At 31.9% G+C, this 23,445-nt stretch overlaps 1 protein-coding gene and 1 long non-coding RNA gene across 3 annotated transcripts in view; both read right to left on the bottom strand.

The window, feature by feature from the left end:
• The window catches only part of LOC117794272 (small conductance calcium-activated potassium channel protein), an 80,235-nt gene that overhangs the window by 39,020 nt on the left and 17,770 nt on the right, over nt 1-23,445 (bottom strand). The window lies entirely within an intron of this gene.
• LOC117794274 lies at nt 12,579-13,709 on the bottom strand. The gene is made up of 2 exons (XR_004618404.1): nt 12,983-13,709; nt 12,579-12,611 (listed from the first exon to the last, which is right to left on the bottom strand). It is a non-coding gene; the product is annotated as an uncharacterized LOC117794274 (long non-coding RNA).

The raw sequence follows: 23,445 nt of genomic DNA, 5'->3' as shown, positions 1-23,445 counted from the left end.
AACCAAATTCATAAATTTTATTGGACACTGTCAAATTTGGCTAAAGTCGGACTACTATATTATAATGCTGCAATAGAAACAATTAACTGAATTTTTTTTTTTTTTTTAATTAACTGAATACATATATAGACAGTCGAAAGTCGTGTTAAAAAAGTTGTATATATCACAAAAAAAGTATAGCATAGTTATTGGGGTAAAAAACTTAATAATTCTGGTGTATTTAAGAAATGTATTCATTTATTACTCAATTGGACAGCAAATTCAACGTTTTAATTTATTTTACAACTCATTTAATATTATAAAGAAATTGTGTCTACCTAATTGAGTAGAACATGACAACTGCAAATGCAAAACTATTTTTAAACGTATCGTTTTACTATACAGTTAGTGCAGAAAATGTTTTGACAAAATCAACATTTTACACAATTTTATTATATATTATTTTATGGATATTTATTTTGGCTATGGTTCTTAGCAGCTAAATAATTAAATTAATTTAAATTAATTTTTCTTGAACTTTACAATTTTTAAAATTCAAAAAAAGGCACGTATGAATTTTTAATTTGTCAAAGAACTTTTTTGACTAAGTGTATGTAATATATAGTGTGTTTCCATGTGAGTATTATATATATTATAGTAAGGCAACTGATGACCGATTAGAATGTGAATACTGTGGGAAAATGTCAAAGTCAATGTCTTAGTTTGTAATAAGTTGCATGCAACAACAACACAGCAGAGAGAGAGACAGACAAGAGAGAGGGAGACAGAGAGAGAGAGAGAGAGAGAGACAGAGAGAAAGCGACATTGAGACACCAGACACTTGTTATTTTCTCAAATGTTGCAACTGCTTTTCTCGTTTCTTATTTAAAAGCCTGGAAAATAAAAACACGAACACTGAAAAAAAAGACCAACTTCTAAAATCAAGAACATTCATCTTAAATATTTTGTTCTGAAAATAAGATTATTTTAAGACCAAATTACTAATGCTAAGATTATTAATCTGAAGTCTTAAAATCTTAATATAAGAATACAAATCTTAAATGGTTAGAAAAGTGTTAATAGCTGTTCGAATCCCGCTCGTAACAAATTAAAATAACATTTATAAAATTACTAAAACTAAAACAGAATAAAATGTAAATAAATCAAAAATTAAAAATAAATAAGATTATAAATATAAAAAAAAAATTTTATTTATTTTATTTTTTAATTTTAATTTTAAGAACATTTATTCTTAAAATAAGAACTTGGTCTTATTTAAAATGTTCTTAAAATGAAGATGTGTTCTCTTAAATTAAGAATTTTATGTTCTCGACGCATTTTTTAGACCAAAAATCTTAGTTCGGAGATCTAAATCTTGATTTTAGAACATTTTTTTTCATCAGTGTACAAATCTAAGTGTGTGTTTGTTTGTATGTGTGTGTGTACACGTAAATGTCTCATTTGGCTTCTGAGTCCCGTTAGTGGCTAGTGCCACGCCCCTTTTCTGTTTTCGGTTGCTGTTTCTCACCTTCTGCTTGGAATTAACATACTCATTGAGAATTGTGCATTTTGTGAGCCCTTTTTACGAGCGTCGCTCGCACGGACACGCATACAACACATTAGAAGCTTTTTGGCCACACACACACACACACACACACTCACACATGCTTGTAGTCGAAGGAAATTGGTGGAAATTATCGAGTTTCCTATACAAAACGCGTCTGACACGCAAAATGAGACGTTGCTCTGAACTTGTGACTTAAATTCAACGTTGTTAATGTTGTTTTTAATACCAATTACTTAATTACAACCAAGCGGGTATATTGTACTACACTGATAAAAAAAAATGTTCTAAAATAAAGATTTTGGTCTCGAAACTAAGATTTTTGGTCTAAAAAATGCTTGGAGAACATAAAATTCTTAAAATAAGAGAGCACATCTTGATTTTAAAAATATTTTAAATAAAACCAAGTTCTTGTTTTAAGAATAAATGTTCTTAAAATTAAAATCAAAAAATTAAAAAGATAAAATTTTTTTTTTTTTGTTTTTATAATTTTAATTATTTTTAGTTTTTGATTTATTTACATTTTATTCTGTTTTAGTTTTAGTAATTTTATAAGTGTTATTTTATTTTGTTACGAGTGGGATTCGAACCGCGAAATAGTACCTATCTATACTTTCCAAATAATTTAAGATTCTTATTCTTATATTAAGATTTTATATTTTTTAGATTTATATTCTTAGTTTAAGTAATTTGGTCTGAAAATAATCTTCAACTAATTTACCTCGATTATTTTTTTTGACGATCAATCAAGCTAATTAAATTTAGTCTCACCAAAAATTGTCAACTTAATTTTAATATAATTCTTTATAAAAATTGTATAATTCATTTTTTTCATACTTTTTCCTTAACGCTTTTTCAAAAATTTTAAAAAGTATCATAACTTTGTCAAATCTAAACCGAATTTCTTGGAATAAATCAGTTTTTTCATTATTTTAACTCTGCATCAAAAATGAAAAATTCTATTTTTCTTCCATCACTGTCCTTTTTTTTTACTTTCCCCTTGGCACTAAAAAAAAATGTTTTGAAGTATTATTTATGTTTTTTTTTTAAACTTTCCCCTTGACAATTTCCAATAAAAAAGTCGAAAAGTATTATTTGTCGATTGATCGACAACTTTTGCTTCTTACTTTTTTCTTTTATTCGATTTTAACTTGGTTCACAGTTTGGATTTGTATTACTCACGATAGATAATTCTATCGTTATCTTTAATTATTATCTATCATTCTACATAATCGCAAAACGAATCGGTTAAATATGGCTGTAGTAAAGGCTGTTTTAAGTTGTAAAAAAAAAAAAATACAAGCGCCTAAAAGTATGCAACGGATATTTCCATAGTCGTGGTTTTGAATTGTTGTTATTTAGAGGCAGAAGTTGAAGTTGCTGCCTATTGCTTTAACGACAACGATTAGATTAGGGAGCGGGTGCTTTTACACTTACACACACACACACACACACACACACTCACACTCACACACACACTCACACACACACACACACATTGAGTGTGTTGTTTCGTCTGCCTGCCTTTCATTATCGTTTATGCTGCCTAATAAATTTAGCGTAATTTACGTTTAGTTGAGGTTTAGCTTTTTTTTTGTCGTTTTTTTGAACCTATTTTTATTTAATTTATTTTTCGTCTCGAGTGCAGGAAATACATAATGAAGTGTTCGCTTTGTTGAAGCTTAATTAGGCGTATAAGTAATATTTTCAGTTTGCCAAAGGCTCTCAGTATGTAAGGGTGTGTTTGTGTGTGTGTGTGTGTGTTGTGCTTTATGGGGATGAAAGAGGGAGTTAAAAAACTTTGATTTAGTAAATTAGTTCACCTCGAGTGCACAATTCGGTCAAAGTCTCGAAAAATGTATTGTAGTTAGTACAATATACTTCTATTTGTTGGGACAAGGTTGTCAAGTCATATTTATAAACACACTTTTATCGAGTTTGTTGCCAACCTCTGTAGAAGGAGAAGTAGAGCACGACGAAAAGAGAGGGTAGGAGAAAGGAAGGTAGGTAGAAAGGAAGCTATAATTATTATTATTAGTGGTGTATTGTAAGGTTGTCAGACTTTTTGATAAACATCAACAATTTTTGTGTGTTCTGTATCAGAAAATATATTAAAGTTGTGTAGAAGGCGCGACAGACCCTATAAGGTATATATATATATTTAATCAGTCTGTTTGACAGTTTCAATTGCAGCATTTCAAAGAGCTAGAGTCACCAATTTTCTCAAGTCAGTTCCTCTATATGCTTAGCAGTTTTTTTTATGCCCTGATCGAAGGTATCTTAGAGATGGCAAGAGCTAGAAACACCAAATTTGGTATGTAAACTCCTTATTTGTAATGTCAAACAGATTGAATGCATTTGAATTATTAAATTCCACTCTTCAGATTGATCACAAAAAAAAAAAAAATAATAATAAAAATAATAAAAAAAAAAAAATAAATAAACAAAAAAAATTAAAATTATCTTTGTTATATGTTTAAAAATGCAGATTATTTAGTTCTATCTTATGTGGATAACATATTATTTTTTTTTACACTTCTTATCCATAAAAAGTCGTAGGAGGCTGAAATTTTCATACAACGTAGCTAAGAGAAAAAAAAAATAATAATAATAAACAAATCAAAACTCTTATGAGATTGAGAATATGTTAAAATTATCTTTGTTATATGTTTATAAATGCAGATTAGGTAATTTTTTTTAAAGGTGGAGAACATATTTTTTCTTTTATACTTCTTTTCCATAAAAAGTTTATTTTGGAAATAAGAGAAATGTAAAAAAAATTGCAAGTCTCATAACTTTTTTGACCTAACCCACTGATTATTGTGAAGTCCAAGCAGTAAGACGTAGGAGGTTGAAATTTGCACACAACGTAGCTAAGAGAATAACAAAAATGCACAAAATCATGATATCTTAAATTGAGGGTACTCATACATTTTCTGACTAACTCACTGATTAGGAGTAAGACGTAGGAGGCTGAAATTTGCACACAACGTAGCTAAGACGATTTTATTTTTCAATTTTTGTAAAACTCGACCTGCATAAAGAATTCTGCTGTTTTTTGAGTTGTTTCAAGCATCACATATATTAATTATTTTTAATAGATGAGGCATTTTTTAGTTGCATGCACTCGATGGCAGCCTTTTCATGTTTTTTTTTTTTGCTTGCATATTTTTATTAATATTTGTCTTGTGTTGGAAGTGTGCCAAAGCGGCGCATCCAATAAATAATGATAACTTGACAATGACAAGAAATTTCTTAGTCCCCCCCTCTAACACCATACAAAGCTAATGCAAGCGACATATATATATGTATATATATAAGTGAAATGGTCGAGACATTGTAGCCTGACTTGGTCGCTTTGTCATCGTCATCGTCATCGTCATTATTATCGTAATCGTCATCATCGTCGGTGGGTCGAACGAAGCAAGCACATTGCAGGTTGTTATGATCGAAAATCAATAACTAACTAACCCCATTGTGTGGCACATGCAACTGTGAAGCCTCCCAAGACCCCGCTAGACCCCAACCCCCCCTCCCCCCCTTCTCTTAACCCACCCCCCGCACAAGACATGTGCCACTTTGTCTAGTTCTCTGCTACTTGGCAAAAGTGGTAACCAGCGAACCACTGAACCACCGAACTACACTAAACCCATTCTCAATTCCAATTCAATGCATTGTTGGCTTTTTGCATTTCGAATAAATAAAATAGTATCTAAAGGGAAAGTTTCACGTGCCAACGCCTGACGTTCATCATCATTATCATTGTGTTTATCATCATGATGATTGTGGCAAGTTAACATTGCAAAGTTTATTTAAGATGCAAGTTTTGTTTTCACTGCGCTTGCAACTTGTTGTTGTAAATGAGGCGCGCATTTTCATTTGAATTTCCATGCAAAATGCACAAGTCAAATATTTGTAGTCTTACACACACTAACACACATCTAAGCACATATAAGCACGCTTGTTAAATGACCATAAAACAAATAACATCCATGCTTAGCTTAGGGTCTAAAGTATGCCCCATTGTTTCAGTTATCAGATTTTGCTAGCAGCAGAAGGTAAAAGGAACAGGGGCCTGTATGTGTGTGTGTGTGTGTGTTTGTGTGTGTGCATTGTGCTTAGGTCAACGTTAAGCAAATAATTAATAGACAGCGACAAACTGTTATACAAAGTAATTAAATTGACCTTGAATCGATTGCTTTCACTTTTGTCAACGAAAAATGTGCACAAAATGTGTGTAAGACACACACACACCTCCCAAATCCAAAAGGGGGAACACACTGCATTGAAATTCAAGCCGAGATCTGGAGGGAACATTTTTTTTTTTTAGCAAACTTAGCAAAATTTGAATGCAGAATGAAATAAGAGGACAAATCATGATCAAAATGACAATCCGTTTGAAAATCGGTTCTGTTTTGACAAAGTTATGACAGTTGAAAGTTGGTCCGACCTTTGACATAGCAACTTTACAAGTCAAAATTTTTTTCGAATTTGGCATGATTTTTGACAAGAAAATCATAGGTCTCAGAATCAAATTTAAAGTGTTGTTTTATACTAATTACGATATAAGGAGTTGATTAAAAGTGAAAATATGAGATTTAAAATTTTCAAAATTTCAAAGGGGGGACCCTTAGCATCGAATCTAAGATTTGGAGGAAAATAATTTGTTTTCAAAAATTAAATATATTTAAATGCAGAATGAATTTAGAGGCCAAATCATAAACAAAATGACATTCCGTTTCAAAATCGGTTCAGTTTTGGCAAAGTTATGACAGTTGAAAGTTGGTCCGACCTTTGACCTAGCCACTTTACAAGTCAAAATTTTTCTGGAATTTCGAATGATTTTTGACTAGAAAATGAAAGGTCTTAGAATCAAGTTTAAAGTTTTGTTTTATACTAATTACGATATAAGGAGTTGATTAAAAGTGAAAATATGAGATTTAAAAATTTAAATTTTCAAAATTTCAAAGGGGGGACCCTTAGCATCAAACCCAAGATTAAGACGAAAATAATTTTTTTTTCAAATTAAATAAATTTAGATGCAGAAGGAATTATACGGCTAATTCATTTTTAAAATCACATTCCGTTTGAAAATCGGTTTAGTTTGGAACAAATTATGACAATGTGAAGTTTTGAAAGTTTGAAGTTGGCCAGATTTTAGATCTATCCACTTTACAGGTCCAAATTGGTGTACAATTTGACATGAAAATGAAATGTGTCCTTTTTAAGATTAACACATAGTCTTTTAAGAATATGCTATTTATAATTTCAAAAATTTTATTGGCTTGAAAGATTAAAAACAAAATAATATGGTTTTCTTGTCTTGAAATAAATCAATCTTTTTGATTCTTGGTTTCAAATTGAAGCTTTCAATTACACTGATTTGTTGGATTAAAAAAAATGATTCGATTGACAGTGAGGCAGGAATTTGTTTTGAAATTGGACATGTGGTCAACAAGAATGTGTAACTTTGGGGGATTTCTATTTACATACAAGGCACAACACGGCAGTCTCTCTCTCTCTCTCTCTCTGTGTGTGTGTGTGTGTAAAAACTTGGCCTGGCTAAAAGAATATGAAAAAGCGTTCACACAGCTCGTGACTCTGAGCAGGCAATGAGCTGTACAAAGGCTCTTAGTAGTTATATACGTATAGTATAAGTGTATTTGTGTATTTGTGTGTGTGAGTGTGAGTGAGTGTGTGTGTGTGTGTTTGCTGAATAGAGCTGGACACGTGCAACATACTTGCCCCATTGCTGTGGTGTGTGCCACACATTTCAAATGAAACGTATGCAGATTAGACGACTCGCACAGGCTTGTGGCGCCATCTATTGATGGGATGCCTTTCTGCCTGCCTGGCCGCCTTTGTGGTGTCTGCCCTTAAGGAATGTGTGTGTTCCCAAAAGCCTGACCACTCAGTTGTTGGAGGGGAGAGGAACACAAGGACACCAGTCAAAGGATAACGCAGTTAGGCAGCAACATGAGTGGACAACATAGTCAAGTTCTTTTTGCCCCATCAAAGGAAAAGCGCTTTACTTTGGGCAAAAAATAGGAGCAGGATAAAAAAAGGAGCAATCAAAATTGAGACTGCACTTAGGAAGAAACCAAATTGACATGTTCTCCTTACTGCTAAAATTTTAGAGACCCGCTGTGGCTGAACAAAAACATGAGAAATACAATTTTTTTCAATATATAGAAATTTCAAATTGAGAACAATTTATTTGTATAACAGATTTTTGTATAACAGATTTTTGTATAACAGATTTTTGAGGAAATATTGCACAGAAATGCTACACTTTTTATGTAGAGCATAGAAAATTATAACAGATTATAAAAAATGCACTCACACGAGTGTGATTGCTAAGCTATATAACAGTAGAACAGCAAATGAAAAACCTTTAGACAGTTAAACATAAGATGTGCAGTAGTATAACACTCTTACGAGCAAGCAAAGAACAGAAATGAGTAAGATATATGAGAGTATAACAGATAATTGGTAAATGTAGCAATGCTCTCTCAAGAGACAGTTAAAGATAAGATGTGCAGCAGTATAACACTCTCTCGAGAAAGCAAAGAACATAAATGAGTGTGATACATGTTAGTATAACAGATAATTGGTAAATGTAGCAATGCTTACTAACTCTTAAGAGAGTAAGAGTCAGAGAATAAATATTAGTTTATAATAGAGTGCTTATAAACTCAATGATCTCTAATGAAATAAGAGCTACACTATATAACAGTATAACAGTTCATTGAGAAAAGAATTAAGCTCTCTCAGAATAATAAAAAAGAAACTGTATACCAGTATAACAGCTGGTTTGAATATCTAATGCACTCTCGAGGAGTTAAAAAAAAGAACATATAGCAGAGAGAACCAGAGGACTGTATAACAGTATAACAGCGCGAATATTAAACGCTCTCGCGAGAGAGTAAAAAATATTGAAAACAAAACACGACTATTTACAAACTTAATGCTTTCCAGAGAATTGGAAAAGAGCATAAGATGTAAGCTAAAAGAAAAAAAAAAACAATAAATCCGTAAGAGCTCATTTAGAAGAGAATAGCGAGAAGAAGTAGCAAACTTATTTTCACTCCCCCCGAGGGAGCAATAATAATGCACTTTTCATCTCGGCAGCTGCACTACACAACAATAAATTGAAGAATAAATTTATGAACATGGTCTTAGTCATATTTGTATGCATGTTACACATGTGCAAGCGAACTGTGGAACAACACAAGTTGTTTGTCAACTGAAGTCGGACGAGCGAGAACCAAGGAGCAAGGACCAAGAACCGAGGACCGTCAATTGTGCCAATAACTTTATGAAAATGCCAGAAGCAGTTGCCAACCACATGTGCTTAAATGCAATTGCAGGTACTCCAAGCATTTGACATCTGACAGCAATCGAAATGGGAAATGGGAAGTGGAAAATGGAAAATGGGAAATGTGAAACTCACAAAGGGAAAGCGCAAAGACAAAGAGAAAGAGAAAACGACATGATGTCTAGTCATATAACCGAACAATTTAAGCACAAACATTGACAATTATATTGGGCTTAAGGTTTTGCTTTCTCTCTAGACAAACACAGACTGAGAAAGCTGGAGTAAGGGCAAGCAAGGGAGAGTTTTCTCCCTATTGGAGTGGCAACTAATTACAGTCTGACGACAATGATTGATTACCAATAGCTGATAGCAAACCAATATCAAACAATTAAACGATATCATTATAATTACTCATAATAGCGCATTGTGACCAACATGGCAATCGATTGGGTCAAAAACACCGCATGGGGTCAAGAAAATTGAAGAGATTTGAGTCAAAAGCTATTACTCAGTTACTTACATGCTAAACAATTCAATAAAATTAGTAAAAACTGCAAGAATTTAATTTATGTAAGACAATTATTCGTACACTGATTAAAAAAATGGTGTAAAATCAAGATTTTGGTCTCAGAACTAAGATTTTTGGTCTAAAAAATGTGTCGAGTACACATCTTGATTTTAAGAGCATTTTAAATAAGACTTATTTCAAGAATAAATGTTCTTAAAATTAAAATTAAAATAAAAAATATATAAAAATTATTTTTCATATATATAACTTTTTTATTTTTAAATTTCAATTTATTTATATTTAATTCTGTTTAAGTAATTTGGTCTTAAAATAATAATAATAAAATATGTAAGATGAATGTTCTTGATTTTAGAAGTTGGTCTTTTTTTCAGTGTATTTTTAAATATTTACAAATTTATTCTATCACATTTCATTTATTCTTACACAGATTTTAGCTTTTTTCAATCTATACTATGCTTCATTTTAATTAAGAAATTGCCTATAATCCAAATTAAAAAAAAAAACCACCCTCAATTAATTCTGAAGCACATTTATATAACTAGTTATTGCTGCTTAATGGCCAAACCGATTTACAACTGATTAGATATATCGTTGTACATAATTAACAACATCTATATGCAATAAAAGAGAATTTCTCTTCAAAACTATGGCTGCCATAGTTTTCCCCCCAACAAGCAAAAACAAGCAAAAATTCAACTTTCAAAAAAGTGCCCCAAAAGTTTACCCGGCTATCCTTAAGGCTTATATACGACTTTTTGGCAGCCAAAACTTTTAAATGAAGCCGAAAAAACTTTTAGTTAAAGGTACAATAAATTTGGTTTTTTTTTTCCATAATTTACAAGAGAAAAAAATGAGAAACACAAAAACAATATGTAAGAAGGAAGCAAATCAGAGACCTTAACACATTTCATAACAATTATGATTATGCAGTGCATACTTTATGGCAACGTGACGTATACGCAACGTGCAAAAGGCAATGTAACGCATACGCAACGTTGGCCATACACATTTCTCTTCTGTTATTTTTGTTGTTGAAGTTTTTCACGTTTCGTTGCTCACTTTGCCAGTTGTTGTTATCTGTCATGAGTGTGTGTTTGTGTGTGTTTGTGTGTGTTTGTGTGTGTTACCTACATAAGCCTTACATAACGACCGCACAGTGGGCACAAACTCAGTTCACCCACTTCAACAGCCACTCCGCAGGGGTTTTTTTTTTTTTTTTAGCACGGAAGGGACTGAGAAGTTCTTGTTGTCTGTGTCTCTGTTTATCAAAGCTAGCGAATTGCATAAGCTATTGAGATGCTGTGGCAAAGTTGTGTGTTTGCAACAACAGCAACAACAACAAAAACAACAACCACAATCAGCCGGCAACGACTGAAACATGTGACAACAAGCAAGTACCTTCACTTCCCTTTCCCTTCTACCCACACACACACACACAAACGTTTGCGGAAATGTCAATCAACAAGCCGGAAACTGGCAACTGCCACTGAAACCGGCTTGATGAAGCATTTTTTTGTCAAGCGTCCGACAGCCGGTTAACCCAAAAAGCAACAAAAAAATGGAAGAAATTAAGCAAAAAATGTTGAGGAAAATAACAACAAACTGGCAACTGAACGAAATAGTTCTAAAAGTTAGCAAGTTTTCACACAAAAAATACAAATAAACTATGGCCAGTGTTGAAAAGTTCCATTTTATTCACGTCAACTGAAAGCTGTTCACTGAAGCAATTTGTTTAAGTTTGAAATAAAACTTAAAAACACATTCAGTGCAGACAATTTGGTCAGTTTTTTTAACTGACATATCAAATTAAAAAAAAATGATTTAATAAATTAAAATATAAATAAACTTAACTAAACAAAAATTAACAATAAAATAAATTTTGTTAATTACAACGTCGGTTTAGTGTAAAAAATAGGCGCAGTTTTTTTTAAATAATATTCAAAATAAATATTAACAAAACTTTACAATTTTAAATTTTAATTGGGTTTAGAGTAGTCAGTTTCTTTAAATAACTTTTAAAATAAAAGTAATAAGAAGTTTAACTTTACGTAACAAATATTAAAAAATAATTATTTAAAATTTACATTTATAAATTGAAACATTCGTAAAGTGAATTAAGTCTAGAAAATAGGGTCAGTTTCTTTAAATAACATATCAATTAAATTTAATATAAGTTTAACTTTACTTAACAAATATTAACAAATAAATATTAAGTAATATTCAATTTTAAATGTAAATTGACGTTTCTTTAAATAACATTTCAAATAAATTGAATATATAATTGCAACTAAACAAATATTAACAAATAAATATTAAATAATATTCAATACTAAATTTAAATTGCCCTTTCTTTTAATAACATTTTAAATAAATTTAATATATATTTGGAACTAAACAAATATTAACATATAAATATTTAATAATATGTGTTACAGTTAAAAAAATATAAATTGTGGTAAAACTAAGTTTAAAAAAGTTAATTAACTTGATAAATAAATATTTAATAATATACTGTTGTAAATTTAAATTGTCACAGATGTAACAAAGTGGTTTAGTGTAAATTATAGGGTCGCTTTCATTAAATAACATTTAACATGAACTTAATAATAAGTTTAACTTTACTTAACAAATATTCACAAATCAATATACAATTTTTAAGTTTAGTGTAGAAAATAGAGTCTGGATCTTCAAATAAAATGTAATATAAATGTAAGAAAAAGATTCGGACTCTTAACAAATAGATATTTAATAATAAACAATTTTTAAATTTAAATAATAGTAAACGTAGTCTAAAAAAAGGTTGTTTGATAAGCTTGTTAAACAGTTGTTGTTATTGTTGCTGTTGGCCTTGTTTTTTTTATTTTTTTGGTGGATTTGTTGTGGATGCCATGTGGATACTTTGTGAGTTTATGTATTAAGTTTAGTTTAGTTTAGTTAAGCATAGTTATCGTACTTTTTTGTGTATGCCTCGATGTTGCCTTTGCCTTTGCCTTTGTTAGCGAGGGGATGCGAGGGTTGCCCTTAGCGTTTCTTCCTGTTGTTTACGACATTGAAGCGGTACTGCTTTCGAACATCCGTCGTATCGTTTCGGCTTTCATAGTGTTTTTTTTTTGGTTGTTGTTGTTGCTGTTTTTTTTTTTTATATATATATATATATATATATTTATTGTGCTTCTTTTTATTTTTGCTGGTATTTTAATTGTTCTGCTTACGCTTTGCGGCTGTTTGAATTAGAAACGAATTACGAATCGAAAATTTTGTTATTGTGCTTTTTAAACACACACACGCACACACACACAATCATGCACACGCTTTGGACACATTTGAAAGACACACACAGACACAGACACACGCGCACTCGAAAAAAAATTTGAAAAGAAAACAGATGAAATTTGTTGTTATTGTATTTTTTTTTTGCTAGTATTTTTTTTTTGTTGTTATTTTTTGTTTATTTTATTTGTTGTTGAGTGGTTGATTTGGTTATTGCTTTGATAGAATTATTATTAGGATGTTTAGCTGCCGCTGTTTGTTTTTTTTTGTTTTTTTTTTTTGTTATATGTGTGTTAGATTTTTATTGTTTTATTGTAAGTACATATTAAGTAAGTGTGTATTTTAATGGAGCTCTGCGCTTGCTACGTCAGCCATGGGTGTAAACACAATACAGACTGAATCTTAACTTTTTGTAGAGGACGCCCAGCGACACCGACAACGACGACGACGACGCTGACGACGACGACGACGCAGCTGACGACGACGTCGGCGTTGAGGACGATGACGACCAAGTTCGAATTAACTCGACCACAATACGAGGCAATGTGAAACGAGACTCTGCACACGAGAGTCGCACACAATCCGACCGAGCGAATAAATGCTACGACAAAACGACCGACAGACCCAACGACCGACTGACCGACCGAACGACTAAGCAACAGACAGACAGGCCACACACATTTGACGAACGTCCTCCTAAAATGAAAGTGAGCGCAGTTCCGGCTTAGCTCCGACTTAACTCCGACTCCAACTCCAACTCCAGTTCCGATTTCAACTCCAAATCCAATGCTTACTCTGCCTTTCACATTTTGGAGCTAAGTCCGGCAACGCTTAATGCTGCTCGCTGACAGCTGCCGAAACAACATCCACTTACACACTCACATCAGCATCCACATCCACATTAACATCCACATCAGCTGCTGCTGCCTTTTTACACTTTTACACTTGATTTGTGGCGCCGCTTCGCTTGCTGATCTCCTTTTTGCCAGCAAATTCATTTATTTTCGCCATTTTTTTGCGCTCGCCATTTTTGTTTTCCTTTTTTGTTTGTTTTATATGCATATTTGTCTGCTTGTGTGTGTGGGGCTTTTATTTTTTTTGACAATTATGAATTGACATTGTCTTGTGTGTGTGTATGAGTGTGTGTGTCGCTCGCCGCTCTCTCTCTCTTGCTGAAACGTCGTTTGCTCTGCGCTCTCTGCGCGTGTCTCTCTCGTTTTAAGCTGCGCTCTCGCTCATGCAGCTGCCTTTTTGCTGTTGCCGTCTCGGTTGTCCTTTTTTATGTTATTGTGGCAACTGGGTACACTTACACTCACAGCAGCAATAACAACAAACACAATAGAGCAGAAGACGAGGAAGAACAGTAGCAGCAGCAACAATAACAACAACAACACCACCCACACCAAGCAGTGTTGGCAACTTTTTTCACGCCAGATCTAGAGTTTTTCGAAGGTCAATCGCGATACAAACTGTTACTTTAAACTCTAATAATTTTTTAAGTTAACAAACTTCCAACAATATACCAAATTATAATTACTAGATTACTATTTTATATACATTGTTGTAAAACCTTTTTTTTTGTTAAAAGTTTGTTTAAAAATATATAATGAAATAATGAACATAGTATAGGATAAGATAGTATAAGATATGATTATTATTGTTATCATTATGTGTCAGGGGTGTTTAAGAATGGGTTTATAGTTGGTTTAATAGCCTATTTGAGTGTTTCTAGCACTTGGAGTCTGAGTTTTTAGCAGATGGTTTCTTTTTCTGAAATGTATGCTCTAAAGGATCGCAGCTGGCAATTTATTTGCCTATTTTTAATGAGTGCAAGGTGTAAATCAACCTAAACACTATTTTCTAGCTTTTTTTTAAATGTTGATATAGCTTTTTTATAGATCCTGAAGAGTTGGCAACACTGGCAGCAAGAGAGAGCAGCCGGAATGCCGCCTGATAGCACTTTGGCGTGCTTGCTGCTCCTGCTGCTCCTGTTGTTATTGTTATTGTTGTTTTTCTTATTCATTTATTTTTTGGGTTTTTTTTTACTGGTGATGCCGTTGCTCTTATTTTTGTTATTGTTGTGTTGTCTGCTTGGCTTCGTTTTGAAAACTGAACTTTGAGCTTTTGAGCTTGATCTAAACATAATTCGTGCCTGGCACGCGATACGAAAATCAAAATTGAACTTTACAAGTTAATCCTTTACACAACTAAATCTAGTATACAGACAGTGAGACAAGTAACTCTTGTGACAACTTTTAAAAATCGCAAGAAAAAATGCTTGTTTTTTATTTTTCTATCTGAACTAAGCTTAAATATTAAGTTTCAGTATTTCAAGTTATAAATAACATATTCAATTTTCGTTCTTTTGTCTAAAGACTTTTTTGACTGACTGTATATTGTATAATATGTAATAGTATATTTATTTGGTGCCTGGCATTCGTTGGCCATTTTATAAAATCAAATCAAAAAAAAATAATATATGTACAAAAAGTTGAAGGAGTAGCAGAAAAAGGTAGAGTTAGAGCTGGCAGAAGAAGAATGAGAAGAAGAAGAGGAAGCAGAGGTAGAAGAGCAACCGTTTTTGGGTTTGGTTTGTCTTTTGCATTTCGAGTTTGGTGCGTCCTTCGGTTCGTCCTGCGCATTGGCAAGCGCCGATTTGCGTAAGGTGCCAGGCTCCGTCAGCGACTACGGCTCCGACTACGGCTCACTGGCTCCTTGCTGGCTGCCAGAGCCAAAAACACACTCCCACCACCACCGCACACTCACACACACACCCGCACAGTCACACACACACACCCGCACAGTCACACACACACCCAGTTGCCACCTTCACACTGATTCTCAATCCAAAAGTTTAGCTGCTGTGCGTTGCTTTGTCAACGGCAATTGTCGTTGTCCTAGTCACGTTGTTCGGCAATATTTTAATACCCGTACTCTACGGCGAGTACCAGGGTATATCGAATTCTTTTATATTTAATTAATAAAAAAAACATAAAATACGATTTGTCTTTCTTTTTTTGTCAAAACAGTTACTAGACATACTGTACATTCCTGATCAGCATCAACATCTGAGTCAATATTGCCATTTCAATCTGTTTGCACGTCTCTATTAGAGCTAGTCTTAAGAAATTTGATACATAAACTAAATTAAATAAATTGGCTCAGCTATGTTGTGTGAAAATTTCAGGCTCCTAGTTCTTATGGTTTGGGCTGTGCAATAATCAGTGAATCAGTAAATCAGATCAAAGAGTTTCATATATATAGATATATATATCTTATACAACAAAATTATTATAAATTCATTAGAATAGTTGTAAATTTTTGTTTTTGGAAACATTGCATTAGAAGTTGAGGCTATTTAATTTTATATAATATTTATATTTATATTTATTTATAAAAATATTCGTTTTTATAAGGGTGCCACAGAAAGCGAAACCAACCGAAAATCTGCCAAAACTCCAACAACCGAAAATCTTCCAAAACTCCATCTATTTTGAAAATTTTGGGATTTAAAATAAAGTGTCAAGCTTATCAATGTAAAAGCTAGAGATTCTTTATTCAAAATGTTATCAAAATGTTAATGTTATCCACACTTTTTAATGGTGAACATTCTCTTTTATTATTATGAATCATCGCTCTTAATCCCAAAAAGATCAATTTAATGCCTCAGAAGTTATGGCTGTTTTAGGTTGATATCATACTCACAATTTTAAACATATTCCACTTTTTTTTAATGGTAAACACTACCTTTTTTTATAACGGACAATCCACGTACTTAATTGCATAACTATCGAATGAATATATCGTTAGTTATGGCTGTTTTAAAATGTTATGAATATATCGACATTTGTGGCTGTTTTTAGATGTTATCATATTCCTTTCACTATTGTGAATCATTGCACTTAATTTCATTAAGATCGATTGAATATATCGACAGTTATGATTGTTTTAAGTTGTTAGCAGCACAAACTCCTTAATAAATGGGCTTAAAATTCTTAGATACATTTAAATTGTGTATCGGGTATCTTTTAGTCGGCTATGGTGTATTTAGGGGTTTATTTCTTCACATATGTGTGTGGCAATCGTGTGTGTGAGTGAGTATAACTCGTTTGGAATGCATTCTTGGTGCTGTTTCTGCTTCTTCTTCTACACTGAAAAAAAAAATGTTCTAAGATCAAGATTTTGGTCTCAGAACTAAGATTTTTGCTCTAAAAAATGCGTCGAGAACATAAGATTCTTAAATTAAGAGAACACATCTTGATTTTAAGGACATTTCAAAAAAGACCAAGTTCTTGTTTTAAGAATAAATGTTCTTAAAATCAAAATTAAAAAATTAAGAGTTTAAGATTTTTAAGATTAACAATCTTAGTTTAAGTAATTTGGTCTTAAAATAATCTTACAAAATATTTAAGATGAATGTTCTTGATTTTAGAAGTTGTTCTTTTTTTTCAGTGTACTACTGCTTCTGCTCTTGTTGATGATGATAAACTGGCAAATGGATTTGCCTAGCAACAACAGCTGATGTATGAGCAAAACAGCATCAACTGAAAGCAGCCCAAGGATACGCGCCCTCTCTCTCACTCCCTCACGCTGTCTGCCTCTCTCTCTCTCTCTCTCTTCCTCTCTAATTGACAGTGAGAAGTTGCTAGTTGCAATATCCTTTAATTTGCTACCTATCATTAAGCAAAGTCACACAAATGCTTTTTGCCTTTGAGCCATATTCAATTGGACACAAATTGCCAAAAGGAGACAGCAGCTAAAAGCTGTGAGCTGCCAAAATGGACATCACACACACACACACACTGCCATACATAAATAGTGGCACACTCTGCTGCCACACTGACTGCAACAATGCACCGCACACCGTTCTCGACTCTCGATCCCAATATGAAAATTTCAAATGGAAATGTCAACGCAACCGACAGTTTGTCAAAATGTTGTCATGTCACATTTTGAATAAATCATGAAAATGAAAACTTTATGCATTTGTCAGCCATTTGTAGTCGAAACCTAAACCTCTAAGCCTCGAAACACCCAAAAACCCTTTACTTCCTGGCTTCCCACCCTCATCGACCTTATGTCGGCAGCTGACAGTTGCCAGTTGACTCGTAGTTCGATATTGGGTCGCTGCTCTTCCAACGGCTTTAAAGCAATCTGACTGAATCAAATTGCAGCTGATTTAAACTACTTAAATATACCCATACATTTCTAATTAATTGCAGGCGTCACGTTTTTCAATTCATACACTGATAAAAAAATGCTGTGAAATTTTAATATTTTCACATTGATTTAACTATTTTGTTCTATAATTTAGCGTTAAATACGAATTTAGTGGGTTTAAAGTGTAAGCACTCAATTTAAATAAATTTCATATATAATTTAAGTGTTATAATATTTAAAAAACAAACTTGACATTATTAAACTCAATTTGCATTTGTATTTAAGTGAACAAGAAAATTTCATTGGTTTATTTTATTTTATTTTGTTATTTTTTTGTTTTTTAATTTATGTTTTATATTAGTTTTGTTTTTTTTCTGTTTTTTACTTTGCAATTTAAATTTTTTTGATTTTTTAAGCTATTTTTTTATGTTTTAAATGTTTTTTAAATTTTTTTTTAATTTTATAATTGTTTTTTTTTTTTTTTTTTAATGAATTAAGAAAAGTTCTAACTCAGTTTATTTATTTTATTTTTTTTATTTTAATTTTATTTTGTACTAATTTTCATTTTTTTATTTAAGTTTTTTAATGTATTTTTTTAATTTTTTAATTGTTTTTTAATTATTTTTTCTTTGGATGAATTGTCTTCTTCTTAGCATGGCACAGAGTGGGGTTCGAACCCAGGCCTTCCAACTGAAACTCTTTTGTCTGCAGCAGGTCAGCCACTCTAACCATTAAGCCACCGGACTTAAAATAAATGATTTCCAATTTTTGGTCTAGCAAAAATTTAACAACTTGCTCCAATTCTATATATTTTTTAGTTAAATTACAGTTTATTATATTTAATTTTAATACGTTGAATAGGCTTTTAGTCAGAATATTTCTTTAATCTAAAGAGTATAGGCTGTTGGTCAAAAATTTCTCTTAAATATAGAAAGTATAGGCTTTGGTCAACACTTCCTTTGTAATATAGAGAGAATTGGCTGTGGGTCCAAAATTTCTTTTTTATATAGAGAGGATAATCTATTGGTCAGAAATGTCCTTTTAATAAAAAGAGCATGGAGCTTGCTCAAAAATAAAACAAAATTTTCCACTTCTAGTTTTAAAATTATAAAATTTGTGTTTTTGGGGTTCCCCGATTCCTGCAAGATTTTTAAGTTTTTCATTTATTAATACTTATTATTTATATATTTTTTAATTTGATTCAAATTCAACAAAAAATACTTGAAATAAATACAATATCTGACAAACCATATGATTTCTCTTAAATCAAAAATATAGGATCTTGACACATTTTTTAGACTTATAAATTTTGTAATAGTTTTAATATTTTTCTCAGAGCACAAGGAATATTGTTTAAAAAAACTTAAACTGCTTGGCATATTTAATAATTATATATATTTATTGCAATCAAATAATTAATTAATTTGTTGCTTAAATTACATTCAAATTCGATAAATTTATGAATAACAAAACTCAAATATAATTGATTAGTAAAAAATTTCAAATACTGTGGATGAATAAACGCGCCAGAAATATTTCAATCATACTTGTAGTACAATTTTATTATCGAAAATATCGATAAAACGAAAACAATTGAAAATGGCCATTAAGAGCGCTGCGATCAAAGAGAATTGGCCAAGTTATTAACATATTAAGTATGCCAATAAAATTGCCGAAATTTTGTGAACTTTTCTAATTGCTAGCTGGAATTTTAATTGCAATTATATTGAATAATTCAGTTATTGAGTTATTGAAAAATAAGAAATGAGTCATACAAGAAATTGCGGACCCGGAAGTCGGAAAGAAAAATTAAATAGGCCAAGCATTTTTTTTGCCAATTCGAAAACGTTTACTCATCAACTATTGATATGCATGGATAATTGATAATGGATATATGTAAGACCCATATGGTATAAGTATATATAGTAGTATATGGCATCGAAATCGTGCTCGACCATTATCATTAAATTTTCAAAAGTTCTTTGGCTAGTTTCCCGCAAATAATGCTCAGACCCGGACTTGGACTTGGACTCAGACCCGGACCCGGATATCGAGGGCCGTGCTATAAGAGTGGCAATAACTTATTGGCTATTGAGGCCACCTGCCTGAAATGAACTCGGTTTGGGGGTTCCCCTTTTCCCTCTCTCTTTCTTGCACCCATTTCCCCAATTACCTTAAGGTCGTCTCAGTTGCCCACTTAAATAACGCAGTCAGGGTCAGGACAGCGACTGGGCCAACTTTAATATGCATGGCCAATACGGACATATGGACAGTGGACAGTGGACTGTGGACAGTGGACAGTACACTGAAAAAAAAACCAACTTCTAAAATCAAGAACATTCATCTTAAATATTTTGTTATTATTATAAATAACATATAAAAAATAATTTTTATTTATTTTATTTTTTAATTTTAATTTTAAGAGCATTTATTCTTAAAATAAGAACTTGGACTTATTTAAAATGTTCTTAAAACTTAGATGTGTTCTCTTAATTTAAGAATTTTATGTTATCGACGCATTTTTTAGACCAATAATCTTAGTTCTGAGGCCAAAATCTTGATTTTAGAACATTTTTTTTATCAGTGTAGACAGTGAGACAATGGGTAAAGTGTAATGGGCACACAGAGAGAAAAGAGTCACACTAAAATTAAGTTCAAATAACTATTTTTGATTCTTAAAATATATACTCGAAAATGAGTACATAAATTCTTTAATTTATAATCTTAAAATAAGACCAAAGAACAAAGTAAAGCTGTAGAATGAATAGAAATAAATAATAAAAAATAAAAATATTAATAAAAAAAAATTCAATTATATATAATACAAGTTACAAATTGAGTTAAAACAATATTGATTTATTTCAAGCAAAATGTTCATATTTTTTGGTACTCAGCTTTTGGTAATCAGTTTAAGAATTTAAAGAACATGGGTCAAGTTTAAATTGTATTTAAATTAAATACGGCTGAAAGTAATTTCAAGTTTGTAAATGTTTAAATACTTAAATTTCGTACTTAAGATATTCATTTTGAAATAAAATCGAAATGTTCAAGTTAAGTACTTTAAGTTTTTTTTTTTTAACCTTATTTTATTATTTTGAGATGGCTATATGCTGCCTCAAGTCTTTTAAGTGTAATAGCAGAATTTTTAAGAAGAGGAATCGAACCCAATTATTGTTTAAACTTAAGTTTTAATTATGGAAACTCACAATTTCAATCTAAGTTTGAAATCAATTACGAAATGTGACGTTTTAAGTACTCTGAAAATTAGTTTGGGATTCCGGATAAAAATCAAACTTTTGCTGTATCCGAAGTTCGGAAATGATGGATTTTCTTTAATTAAGTACCAAATACTCAATACAAGCACAACTTTACTTAACAATTTGATAATTTTTGGGGCTCTGATAAAATTTTTTTTTGTTTTAATTTAATATTTTAGGCTTTTTTGGATTTTTTTTTTTATGTTGAGTCATTGCCATTTTAATCGTTTACTGTCTTAACGTAATAAAAATGTGAAAATATACTTATAAAATCAAAAAATTTAAACTTGAATTTTTAGAATTTTTTGTATTTTTTTCTTTTAACGAATTACTTGATTTTTTCGCTCAGTGCAGTGAGTGGACAATGGACAATTGTCAATTGGACGGGCGTCGCGTCGCGTTAACGCAAACGCCTTAAATGTTTCAGAAACCAGTAGCTTCCTTCCTCTCTCTCTCTCTCTCCTTCTCTCACGCTCTCTTTCTCTCGCTCACTCTGTGTATAACTCTCGCTCTTTCTCTGTCGCACTTGTGTGACATTCTCTGGTGGCCGCTTGTCGCCACCGCAGGCGCATATAAAATTTATTATCGGCTAAATATGTCATGTTGAGTGTACAGTGTACAGTGTACACTGTGCAACCCGGAGGAGGTGTTTGCTTATAACGCACACATGTCGCACACATTTACCTGCATCGATAATTCATGCCATATTCATATTCATATTCGTATTCGTACAACATGAGTGCTATATGAGTCTATATGAGTACTCGAACAATATTAACTTATCCAAGGCCCCAAAAATGTAGTTAAATAGACCCTAGCAAAGAAAAACAACAACAACAGCGCTGACCATAACACAAAAAAACTAGTCAGCCGGTGCTACAGTCGAGCATACTCGACTGTCGGAGACCCCGTACTTACTATGGCAAAAACTAATAATGGAAAAAATTATAAAATATTTAGTTAACTTAAATGCATATTCATATTCATACTGGTTACAATGTCTCATAAAACATAAAAGATTTTCATTCCGATTGAACCAACTTTGGACAGGATATATAAAACCAAGTCATATGCTTATTGTCTCAGTTTGGTTACAATATCTCATTAAACAAAAAAGTTTTTCATACTAAAACTTGATTTTCGACCGATTGTTCCTATGGGCGCTATATGATATAGTGGTCCGATAAAAAAAAGAAACAAAGTTGACCTGCCTGCAAGATAGAGGAATCTACATACCAAATTTGGTGTCACTAGCTTTTAAATTGTTCTTATAATTTGGATATGAAATTTTTTTTTTCGATTTGTGGGCGATAAATGGGGCGTGGCAAAATTTTGAAATAAACTTGATCTGCTTGCAATATAGAGTAACCTACATACCAAGTTTGGGGTCTCTAGCTCTTATAGTCTTCGAGATCTAGGTGTTCAGACAGACAGACAGACAGACGGACAGACGGACATTGCCATATCGACTCGGCTGTTGATGCTGATCAAGAATATATATACTTTATAGGGTCTGCCACGCCTCCTTCTGCCTATTACGCACATATTCGTTAAAACAAACCTAATAGACCCCTGTACTTTTTTTAAGGACGGGGTCTAAAAAGTGGCAACGCTTTAGGCGAGTGTGCACGACTGCGAAATACCCAGCACACACACACACATATGTACATAAATATGTAATCACATCAAAATGCGCCGGAAGTTCGCTCTGTACTTTGTAGCCTTAATGAGCTCTTCTTCTTGCTTTGGCGCAATGCCATTTATAAATTTAAATTGTTATTTATCGATAATTATGATGTGTGCCAAAAACGCAGGACTATTAAAAAACACATCATATCTAATACATCCAAATTTATGAAATGAATATATCAACTCAGCAACAAAATGGTCCTAAATATGTATTTAAAAAATTTTAGATATAAGAAAGTTGTTTTATTTCAATTTGTACTCTAACAAATTACTTGACATCTAATTTTGTATTTAAAAATCATGGTACAACTCTCATATCTCCAATAATAATGTCGATGCTCTATAAATTTTTCGACTATACTGACGCTGTATAAAAATGTTTTTTAACTTCAGAGTTTATTGTCCGATCGTGATGAAATTTTTTTGGTAGTTTTGGAGTTTGTTTTGTAATATATATGCCAAAATTTAATACTATAGCTTTTAAATTGCTCTAGTGATAATATTTTTTTCTTTATGCTTATCAGCAATATATGTTTTTATATTATAAAACCGTATATTTTTTGCTGTTTTTTTTTTTTTAATTTTTTCAATGAACTCAAACCGTCATATGGTAACAGGCAAAACAATAAGAGAAAAAAAATAAAAGCCAGCTTTTTTTATTGGCTTAACTCATGTGCCA

This window comes from Drosophila innubila, chromosome X (assembly GCF_004354385.1).
Source record: "Drosophila innubila isolate TH190305 chromosome X, UK_Dinn_1.0, whole genome shotgun sequence".
In the NCBI taxonomy this organism is placed as follows: Eukaryota; Metazoa; Arthropoda; class Insecta; order Diptera; family Drosophilidae; genus Drosophila; species Drosophila innubila.
The sequence above is the reverse complement of the archived record's forward strand: the minus strand, read 5'-3'. Positions and strand labels throughout refer to the sequence as shown.